Here is a 9,634-nt window from a genome sequence, read left to right as displayed (position 1 = left end):
CATCTATTTTGTGAAGTGCACCAGACCCTCCTGCAGCAAAGCACCCCCACAACATGATGCTGCCACCCCCGTGCTTCACGGTTGGGATGGTGTTCTTCGGCTTGCAAGCGTCCCACTTTTTCCTCCAAACATAATGATGGTCATTATTGTCAAACAGTTCTATTTTTGTTTCATCAGACCAGAGGACATTTCTCCAAAAAGGCTGGCTTCTTCCTTGCTGAGCGGCCTTTCAGGTTAAGTTGGTGGTTGAAGATATCCCTCTAGTGGTGTGGGGGCTGTGCCTTGGCAAAGTGGGTGGGGTTATATCCTTCCTGTTTGGCCCTGTCCGGGGGTATCATCGGATGGGGCCACAGTGTCTCCTGACCCCTCCTGTCTCAGCCTCCAGTATTTATGCTGCATTAGTTTATGTGTCGGGGGGCTAGGGTCAGTATGTTATATCTGGAGTACTTCTGTCTTATCCGGTGTACTGTGTGAATTTAAGTATGCTCTCTCTAATTCTCTCTTTCTCTCTTTCTTTCGCTCTCTCGGAGGACCTGAGCCCTAGGACCATGCCTCAGGACGACCTGACATGATGACTCCTTGCTGTCACCAGTCCACCTGGCCGTGCTGCTGCTCCAGTTTCAACTGTTCTGCCTGCGGCTATGGAACCCTGACCTGTTCACCGGACGTGCTACCTGTCCCAGACCTGCTGTTTTCAACTCTCTAGAGACCGCAGGAGCGGTAGAGATACTCTTAATGATCGGCTATGAAAAGCCAACTGACATTTACTCCTGAGTTGCTGCACCCTCGACAACTACTGTGATTATTATTATTTGACCATGCTGGTCATTTATGAACATTTGAACATCTTGGCCATGTTCTGTTATAATCTCCACCCGGCACAGCCAGAAGAGGACTGGCCACCCCTCATAGCCTGGTTCCTCTCTAGGTTTCTTCCTAGGTTTTGGCCTTTCTAGGGAGTTTTTCCTAGCCACCGTGCTTCTACACCTGCATTGCTTGCTGTTTGGGGTTTTAGGTTGGGTTTCTGTACAGCACTTTGACATATCAGCTGATGTACGAAGGGCTATATAAATAAATTTGATTTGATTTGTTTTATTGTGGATATAGATACTTTTGTACCTGTTCCCTGCAGCGTCTTCACAAGGTCCTTTGCTGTTGTTCTGGGATTGATTTGCACTTTTCACACCAAAGTACATTCATCTCTAGGAGACAGAGCGGTATGACGGTTGCGTGTTCCCATGGTATTTATACTTGCGTACTATTGTTTGTACAGATGAACGTTGTACCTTCAGGCATTTGGGAATTGCTCCCAAGGATGAACCAGACTTGTCTACAATTTTTTTTCTGAGGTCTTGGCTGATTTCTTTTGATTTTCCCATGATGTCAAGCAAAGAGGCACTGAGTTTGAAGTTATGTCACGCCCTGACCTTAGAGAGCCTTTTTATGTCTCTATTTGGTTTGGTCAGGGTGTGATTTGGGGTGGGCATTCTATGTTTTGTTTTCTATGATTTTGGTATTTCTATGTTTTGGCCGGGTATGGTTCTCAATCAGGGACAGCTGTCTATCGTTGTCTCTGATTGGGAACCATACTTAGGTAGCCCTTTTCCCTCCTTTCAGTGTGGGAAGTTAACTTTGTTTGTGGCACATAGCCCTTAAGCTTCACGGTTGTTTTGTATTGTTTATTGTTTTTGTCGGCGTCATTTATAATAAATAGGAATATGTACGCTCACCCCTCTGCGCTTTGGTCCTCTTCATTCATTAGGCCTTGAAATACATCCACAGGTACGCCTCCAATTGACTCAAATGATGTTGATTAGCCTATCAGAAGCTTCTAAAGCCATGACATAATTTTATGGAATTTTCCGAGCTGTTTAAAGGCACAGTCAACTAAGTGTATGTAAACTTCTGACCCACTGGAATTGTGATACAGTGAATTATAGGTGAAATAATCTGTCTGTAAACAATAGTTGGAAAAATGACTTGTGTCATGCACAAAGTAGATGTCCTATCCGACTTGCCAAAACTATAGTTTGTTAACAAGACATTTGTGGAGTGGTTGAAAAACGAGTTTTAATGCCTCCAACCTAAGTGTATGTAAACCTCCGACTTCAACTGTATATGTAGGGCATATGGTACCACGTACTTCTATACAGGACATACGATACCACCTAGGAATATACAGGGCATACGGTAACACCTAGTTATATTCAAGGCATATGGAACCACCTAGTTGATGTACATACAGGGCATATGGTAGCTCATAGTTATATACAAGGCATATGGAACCACCTAGTTAATGTATAATCAGGACATACGGTATCTCATAGTTATATACATGGTATATGGAACCACCTAGTTGATATATATACAGGGCATACGGTACCAACTAGTTTTACAGGGAATATGGTACCACCTAGTAACATACAGGACGTACGGTACCACCTAGTTTTATACAGGGCATAGCGTACCACCTAGTTTTATACACGGCATACAATATCACCTACTTATGGACATACGGTACCAAAGACTTAAATACAGGGCATACGGTACCACCTAGTTATATACAGGGCATAGACCGATTTTCATAACGCTTCCTTGTCTAACAAAGTAGTGTAGGTCTGCCGTGTATAAAACAGTGTAGGTCTGCCACTTTCCACCACAGAGGTGGAAGGGGGACATAGGCCGATGCGAGGGATTGAGACGCAGCCCTTGCAAAAAACAGATATCTCTAGCTTAAACTGACAGATTTGAATCGGGATTTTTAAATTATGTTTCTTAGATTGACGCACCGGTGCATCAATTTAAACAAGTTATTCACACTTGAATTGTATTTTACTCAACATTGTAGGCTAGATGTATGCATTACCAGGTAAGTACTAAGCATATTTGCTGTCTTTGGGGCAAATACTAAATCTCAAAAAGGACTCTGAAGTATAGCTAGCAACAAATACCCACTCCAGTTAGGACTTCTACTACTTATTCTATTGATGTCACACTCGTTATAATGAATGGACCAAGGCATAGCGTGCGTAGAGTTCCACATGTTTATTTAAATGAAACCCCCAGAAAACAATAAAGAAACAAACGAAACGTGAAGAAATGGAGTGCTCACAGGCACTATGCAAAAACAAGATCCCACAAAGCACAATGTGGAAATGGCTGCCTAAATATGACCCACAATCAGAGACAACGACAAACAGCTGCCTCTGACTGGGAACCATACCAGGCCAACATAGATAATTAATCACCTAGATAACCCACCCTAGTCACTGTTACGCCCTAACCAACATAGAGAATAAACAGCTCTCTATGGTCAGGGCGTGACAATTGAGTAAAACAAACCATTGTATGTTATAGCTATTCACACTTGTTATGCCTATGCCTATCCAAATTAAGAAATTATGTTCAGATGAAACCAAATAATTATCTCTCTGTACTGCAGACGACTGACTGACTAGTCCATGTTTTGCTAAACTAGTTTGGAGCATAAGTGGAACCTCCCCCTGATGCGTGGAGCTAAATGCTATAACACTTTGCTACACCTCATTTAGGGGTTGGTCAGGACTCTCTCACTCGGTTTGTGACTGCTTGCAATATTGTATGTTTTGTTATATTGCCATATTACCCTCTTTGGACCTCCTCTTTTATAAAAGTTGGGTTTATTTTGTTTCATTTTGGAGTGTTCAGAATCAGTCAGCCAACACTCTAACCATATCCATTCATGCGGAACCATAATGGGCAGGCTCAGATCAATTATTTTCACATTGTCCTTTCCAGCACAGTTCTAGAAACAATGGTGGATGTGTACGCAGGCCAGCCCAGTACAGCTTGGCTCATAGCGCGAAAAGGGAATCGCTTTGATACATCATCAGTCTAATCTATCAACCTGGTCTCAGAGCATTTTGTATTATTCTGTTAGTAAATCAGTTTTGTATGAATTAATTTGTCGATGTCCATCATCTCTTTTGATTGACATGTTATAAAATTACAATTTGTATGATATGTTACGAATTTGCTAACATTAGCTAGGTGGCTAGCTGGCTAACACTAATGTTAGCTAGCTGACTAACGTTAGTTAGGCTGTGGGTTAGGGTTAAGGTTAAGAGTTATGTTAAAGAGTTACGTTCAGGGTTTGAGGAAGGGTAAGGGTTAAGGTTAGGGTTAGGGGAGGGTAGCTAACATGCTAAATAGTGGCAGAATAGCTAAAAAGTAGTTGAAAAGTTGCTAATTAGATACAATTCTGAAGTTGTCACCAATGAGTTTTGAACATGCAACCTTTGGTTTGCTAGATATTCGCTTTCAACGCTTGCCATCCACCCTGACCAACCACCATGACCAACCACCCTCCTTTCATTTTTGCCTTACGTAATATTTGCTCTTATGTAACCATACCAAACGTAACATATCATACTAATATCAGTGCCCCGGATGTACTTTTACTATGTTACATCTAGTCTATAAGACCAGGCAGAACCTATGCATCTGGGGAGGCTATTTTTATGTTCTTAACGTTATGCGTCAATAAATGAGTGGGCTGTGCTATTACACTGGTTGCTACTCCTCCACATCTGTTTCACTCAAACAGCCATCCACACAGCTCTAGAGCACCGCCCCTTAGCTTTACAACCATTTACTTTCTAATCCAAACAGAAACAGAATTTCAAGAATGAAAAAAGAGCTTCAGCAGAACACGATAAGCATGTCTTGTACCACGTGGTCTGGATCCAAGGGTACCTGTCTCTAGTCTTAAATCATGAGTTTGACAAGAGTAGAGCACTTTCAGTACAAAGCTAAAAGTGTGATGATGATGACGATGATTTAAATAGCGTATGATTCAAAACACAAGTTCATCACACAATATTAGATGTTTACAGAAAGTGCTCTATTTTGTTAACTGCTGACATTCACAATTGTTTGGGACTTTATCAACACTGTACTAATAAACAAAATACTAAAATATGTTTTTTAGAGAAACATGTCCCTTTTTAGAAAAACAATGCTTTTCTTTCAATTTGTTAATTTGTGTTCTGATTGATCATGATTTTTATCAAACATTTATTACATTTGTCATATTCTCATATTTTCTAATTATCTTTGTACAAGGGCCACTGACTAACATTTAAAATAAAAAAGTGTTGTTAACACTACATTTTAGAATGTTTCAGCTAAGTTCATCCTAGCCTTAACACCTGACATCAGAGTACACACTCTCCTGTGGCATTTCTCTCTTCTTTCTCCCTCTTTCAGTTTCCTTCTCAGAGAAATTCAATGCAGCATAATTCAACGTATCTCCATCTTGATCCTAACGAGGAACACATTTTAGAAACATAGAAACACCATGATTATTACATATAAATACTTGTCAGATACATGTTGTTCATATCACATGGTTATGTTCATAGAAATAAAAAAGTTTATATGAGTCATGGCCACATATTGGTTGGAAAATAGATCATTACTGGCTCAATATTCATCACATAGAGTCGTTTTCAAGGGTTATCATGAGCTATTGAGGGATTTCAACCTAAAGTTGGAATCAAACCATTTCACAATATAAATATACCTGTTCTCCCCGTAATCTGTCATGTCTGCCAACCTGAGAGGCACCTACTGCTTCAACAGAAGAAGAACAAATCTAATAAAGCGTTGCTGTCTGTTGAAAACATCTTATCACCAAAACAGAAACTTTCCAGGATTTTTTTTTTTTTTTACTGCTTTTCCCATTAAAGAACATACAATTATGACATTTCAGAAGCTTTTTTAAATACATTGTCATGGTCCTAGAGTCATGAAATGTTCAGAGTACATTGAGGGGCGTTACAGCTTTCAATAAATGTAAAGAAAAAGGAAAGTTACAAGGTTTTCATCAGACAGTGACTAAAAGGCAAGATCATTTCCCATAGCAATTCAAAACGAATGTTACTTCAGCACAGCAGAAGATATCTAGCATGTTTTCAAAATCATATTGCTTACCTTTGCAATTTTCACAGATTTGTTCTTTTCGACTGGTGCAGGCAAGGAACATGATCCCAATGCCACACAACACCAACGCCACTGTCAAACCTACAACAACCACTACCAGAGCCATTTCTGAAACAAACATAAAAATGAATTTCATGAATTACATATTAACATTTTTACTCAAGAAAAATTTATAAAAATTGATAGCCAGATATTTTTCATATATTGGCACTATAACATAATGATGCACTATAAAACATTAGGCCTACAGATGTAGGATCTTAATTTGATCAGTCTTTTGTTACTGGTAACTTTCCTGCACAGCAGGAAATGCAAACTTGTGGTGTATTGGAGTTATAAAAAGGCTTGTAAATATTGTAATTTAAACTTTTAAATCTCAGACTTGATTTGCCCTAACAAAAAATGTATTAACCCTTACTAAAATGTCCATTAATTACAATCCACATAATAATCCACATTTCCTGTTACTGCAGGATTATTTTCCTGACTCAAGCGACCTGGCTCAAATTAAGATCCTACATCTGTACACTTCAATTAACCTGATTCTACCTGACACATTCACTTCCGTGTTACTGGCCAGGTCCAATTTTGTTCCTTTGCCAAAAAGGATCTCCCCACATACGGCCACAGCACAGTAGTACGTCCCAGCATCAGAAGGGCTGAGGTTGTTCTTGGAGAGGCTGTAGACACAGCTCTGTGTAGGAGAGGGAGTCTCAGGGCTCTTCTTACACTCATCTCTCCTGTTCCCAGGGGTGTAAATGACCCCTGGATGGGATTCTCCTGATCCATTTCTGAACCAGTACACACTGTGTTCTCCTGTACAGGTCTCAGAGAGCACTGTGCACTGCAGAGTCACATTTTCTCCAGGGTGGAATGGGTCAGAAACTGACCTCTGTACCACGGTCTTGTAATCAGACCTCTGGTGATTCTTGCCTAAATGGTACATTTAAGGTTTCATATAAATCATTTTGAAACAACACTTTCTAAAATGCAATGCAATAAAATAATAACATACAGACATAGAAAACATATGACAATGTAAGAACCCTGAACAAAAAATAAAGGGCATTAATATCATCACATTACCTTTTAATACTAAAAAGGTTCCATTGATAAAGTTGACTTCACGGTCTGTGATATAGACACAATAGTAAATAGCTTCATCCGTTGGTTCCATCTTTTGGATTGTAAGACAATATATCCCGTCAGCTTGAGCCTTCTCCATACTAAGATGTGAATTTCTAAATTCCTTGTGCAGTTCAGGCCTTGACTGATTTTTCTGCATCTTTGCAACAACCTGAGGAATTTCCCCTGTTACTTGCTTGAACCAGAACACGTTTCCCTCATTGTATACTTGCTTTGAGAAAACACAGGAGAGAATCACTTGGTCACCAATTTGAACCCCCTGAACTTGAAAATGCCGCTGCACATTGTTGCATTGTGTCACATCTAAAAATGCAAAAACAATGTAAAAGTTTAGGTTAATGAGAAGAGCAAGGACTGTAGGACTGAAGAAAACTGAACAGTATCAGAAACCCCATAAAAACTATTTCCCCCTCCAATTCTTACATTGTGAACTGAACAGAATCACATTATGGTTAGACAAGTCAAGGTAGGAATTGCAAAACTTACATATTGTACTGAATAATACCACAACAACACCGATTCTGATCATCGTGGTGTGTAGCTCAAACTTCAGGTTCGTCCTGTGGATAAATGCTTAAAAAAATATGTACCAATATGCAGGTCTGAAGTCAAAAACTTACCTGATAGGCTGTTACAAAAAATAAAACACAGTACTTCCTGTAAACTTTCCAACTAGCAACAGTGTTTTTGGTTACCCAAACACCTACAGTGTTTCATTTAGCCACTATTCTGTGATTTGCTGAAGCTGTGTGCACGTCTCAATGTATCTATTATATAGAGGTCTGCCACTCTTTCCTGAAATGCTTTACAAGGATAATGTCAAATAGGCTTCATTGCTATGTGTACGTCTTTTAGATAATGTTATGCCAAAGGTAGTCACTGCCAAAAGTTTGTGAAGGGGAATAGCCAACAAAAAGTTTTCAAAGTTGTGAGCTCATTCTAACTTTATTGTACAGGTAATATACTGTAATAACCATGATGGCACATCACCAACTCTATCTTTTTTCAGAAATTACACATAGTTAAAGGTAATTGTCCAGCAAAAAAATCCTGCAGCAACAGGACATTTTAATTATAATGTGGATTATAATTAATGGAGATTTTTTTAGGGGTTGATAATTATTTTGTAAGGGAAAATTAAATCTGAAATGTTTAAATAGAAATTGCAAACTTCTGAAGCCTTTTTAAATCTCAAATACACCTCAAGTAAAACAATGTCAGGGTGGTCAAATTAAGTTCCTACATCTGTATGCTTGCCAGGCAACCAGGGCGGTGCAGTAAAGCTCAGTTTAGCAGTTTGAACAGGGTATAAGTGAAACTGCAGTGTGGTTATCTTGCATGAATTGTAACAGGGGGTGTTGTCAAGTCCTTGAATGGAGACGGTACCATGTGGGCATACAGTATGTACATGGTTGGAAAGGGTGCCCAGATCACCACTGGGAAGCAGTATGGGCTATGGTGGTTTTTCATGATTTCATTATGACATTATTGATGCAACTTTGTGAGACTGCACTGGGATCACATGGAAACATTCATTTATTGGTGAAATGTGTTTTAATATGAAATGGTACATTTTGTAACGTAATAAAGAAAAATATGCTGTACATCAACCGATTAATAAATTCAAATTTAAACTGGAGACAAAGGGCTGTGAGACATAGGTTTAACTCGGGACACATGAAAGGTGGGGTGTATACGAAGGGTATGGGTGAAGCATACCCTTCGTATGAGTATGGGTGAAACATCTGGGCAGAAGGTATGCCGGCCTCTTCCTCCTGCTCGGTGAAGAGCGGGGGCTGTTACCCCAGGGAACATTCAAAAGGCGATAGGCCCGTGGCAGAGCAGGGAAGGGTGTTGCATGCCTATTCCATCCACACAAACTGCTGGCTCCAAGTGGTGGGGTTGGCGGAGACCAGGCAGTGTACAGTTGTCTCAAGGTCCTGGTTGGCTCGCTCCGACTGGCCATTGGACTGGGGGTGTAACCCAGAGGACAGGCTAGCCGATGACCCAATGAGGGTGCAGAAGGCCTTCCAGAACCGGGATGAGAACTGAGGGCCCTGGTCGGAGACCATGTCCACGGGCGGTCCATGGATGTGGAAGACGTGCTGCACCATAAGCTGGGCCGTCTCCTTGGCCGAGGGTAGTTTGGGGAGAGGAATGCAGTAGGCGACCTTGGAAAATCGGTCGACCACCATCAGGATGGCAGTTTTGCCCTCAGACGGGGAGACCCATGATGAAATCCAGGGATATGTGGGACCAAGGACTGTGAGGAACAGGCAGAGGTTACAGAAGGCCAGCCGGAGCTTGCAGAGGAGTCTTGTTCTGAGCACACACGGTGCAAGTGGCGACGAATGCGGAGACGTCTGGAACCATGGTGGGCCACCAAAAGCGTAGTCGCAAAGACGCCAGGGTCCGCCGGGAGCCCGGGTGGCAGGCAAACCTGGAGGAATGGGCCCACTCCAGGTAGTTTCGGGGGAGGGTGGGGTGCAGAAAAAATAAGTTGCCC

The sequence above is a fragment of the Salvelinus namaycush genome, chromosome 5, assembly GCF_016432855.1.
Source record: "Salvelinus namaycush isolate Seneca chromosome 5, SaNama_1.0, whole genome shotgun sequence".
In the NCBI taxonomy this organism is placed as follows: Eukaryota; Metazoa; Chordata; class Actinopteri; order Salmoniformes; family Salmonidae; genus Salvelinus; species Salvelinus namaycush.
The sequence above is the reverse complement of the archived record's forward strand: the minus strand, read 5'-3'. Positions refer to the sequence as shown.